At 35.5% G+C, this 2,500-nt stretch overlaps 1 protein-coding gene across 16 annotated transcripts in view; it reads left to right on the forward strand.

Annotated features, from left to right (window-relative positions):
• Positions 1-2,500, forward strand: part of LOC135216344 (eye-specific diacylglycerol kinase-like) — an 818,192-nt gene that overhangs the window by 749,474 nt on the left and 66,218 nt on the right. The gene's annotated exons all lie outside the window — the stretch shown is intronic.

The following is a 2,500-nucleotide window of genomic DNA, read 5'->3' on the forward strand; positions in this document are numbered from 1 at the left end:
TTTTCACCCGTTACTTTTTATTTCTAGCAGTCCTTTAAACAATTTCGTCATGAGTAGGGTAAAATGTCGATGGCATTTACGATAAGGTTTTCATCTATTAAATTTGGAAGCAAATATTCAGTATTCATATAAGCGGGTGTCTGATTCAGAGCATTACGGTGGAGTCATTTGGGATTTTTTCATCATTATTATTATTATTATTATTGCAATATGTCAGGCGTTACTCACAAAGTGCATTTTCTTTTGAAGTATAAATTCAAGTAAAGACTGCATTTTCGCGAATGGACTAGTACTGGAAGTATATACTGGAACGTTGGCATTAGCCCTCGTCAGGAATGAAAGGGAACTTTTTTTTTATTTTATATCCTGTGCTGTGATTTTTTTTCACTTTTGCCCTTTATGTTATTGGTCATTTAACATCATTCATCATGATTCCTTCTTAAGTCCGTCTTCCTAAAACACTGTATGACCCTGAAAGATGATGATAAACGTACAGTGTTGGTATTCATGTAGCTTTTTATCCCGCTTACCAAGTAAATTGTAGGTCAGATTGGCCCTTTTCATGATCAGTAGAACCGAACCCGTTGAATATTGAAACAAGTATTTGGGATTTTTTCATCATTATTATTATTATTATTATTGCAATATGTCAGGCGTTACTCACAAAGTGCATTTTTCTTTTGAAGTATAAATTCAAGTAAAGACTGCATTTTCGCGAATGGACCATGGGACGGGCATTCTTTGCTTTCCTACCCCAGGCTTGAAGAACAAGAGAAAGGGAACAGACTACAGATGGGGCCTAACCATGAGGGAACGATAGTCCTGCCTCTTAGAGGAGAAAGGTTATAATAGTCAAGACAAATAGAAGAAAAGAGTGCTTGGCAGTATAAGGGAAGAACAAACATTGAACCGTTTAATCCAAGGATTACTGATTGAGTCCGACTGGGTGAATGTGGAAAAAGATGGCCATTTCATGATTTCCGTATAACTCCACTCATAAATGGCGACACACCCTCGCCTAAACACCGCTTCCACACTCCTTTACAAATCTATACCATGCTCTCGCTTCAAGTTTAGGGTGGTTCGTGGTGGTAGGTTTCTGTTTCTTAATAGTAGCAGTTATGACTTGGACCATCGACGGATAATCTCTTGTTTGTCACTTGTTCATTAAGTTGTATTTCAAAAGAGATCTGTCACATTCACAATTAATCCCGGATCCCTTTTTTCTGCCGAGAGCGACCAGATTTGGTGAACAGCAGCGCCAACATGCAGGAAATGTGCCTCGCTGGGCTGTGGGACAGCCTCCCAGAGGATGTCGTTCAGTGGGAATTTCAGAATTAAAAGCGTAAATGCAATGCATTACTACCTTAATACTATTCTTCTTGCATTTTGATACATTTTCATCTATTTATTAATATTTTATTTTCTTATTTAATAAGTGGTATCTTTTCTTTCTATATTTTCCAAAGGGAACGGGTTAGAAGTCAAAAGCTGAACTCAAATGACGATGCAAAGAAGCTTTATTGCTAACTCAGTTGTTCTTAATAATTAAGTAGGCATTGTGCTAACATAGGCTCTTGCTCCTGTAACGTTTAATATATATATATATATATATATATATACTATATATATATATATATATATATATATATATATATATATATGTGTGTGTGTGTGTGTGTGTTTGTAAGTATATACTTTTTTAAAATTTACATAAATTCATTTTTAGTTACCGGCTAACCCAGAAACAAGAGCCTATGTTAGCACAATGCCTACTTAATTGTTAACAGCAACTGAGTTAGCAATAAAAAATTTTTGCAGCGTCATTCGCCTTTTACTTCTCATCCGCTCCGTTTGGTTTCGCCCTGTAGTCAGTCGTTCCGGTCTCCTCCAAGGGCTTCTCACATAATATAGTTAAAAAGTTACTCGGCGTAAGAATCTCCTTGAAAACAATCGCTTATACCTAAATATAACTAAAATTCATCATAAGTGAACAACTGACGACTTCAGTGCTTAAATATAAAGTGAACCAAAATTTGAATAAATGACCAACATATTCGTCACTGTGACCGAAAGATTAAGCATCACTACATTAAGTTTTACTCCCTGGTAAACGGAGAGGGGTTGGGTTAATGCAAACTAAATCAGCTTATGATTAGCTGTGTACGTACTTTTATTCTTTACTGGCGAGTATTCCCTTCTCGTTGGGGGAATGACGTCACGAGACCACTCTCTACCAATATCAAATAATGATACAAAAAGGTCAGAACGGCGATAACTTCTAATACAAAAGTGCAAGATAGATTATTATTATTATTATTATTATTATTATTATTATTATTATTATTATTATTATTCATAGATGAAGCCTATTAGTGGAACAATCCCACAGGGGGACCATTGACTTTAAATTCAAGTTCCTAAGAATATGGTGGTTCATTAGGAAGAAGTAAAAGGAAGTAAAGGGAAATACAAAAAGAACAGATACCACCTATTATAA

The sequence above is a fragment of the Macrobrachium nipponense genome, chromosome 6 (genome assembly GCF_015104395.2).
Source record: "Macrobrachium nipponense isolate FS-2020 chromosome 6, ASM1510439v2, whole genome shotgun sequence".
Lineage (NCBI taxonomy): Eukaryota > Metazoa > Arthropoda > Malacostraca > Decapoda > Palaemonidae > Macrobrachium > Macrobrachium nipponense.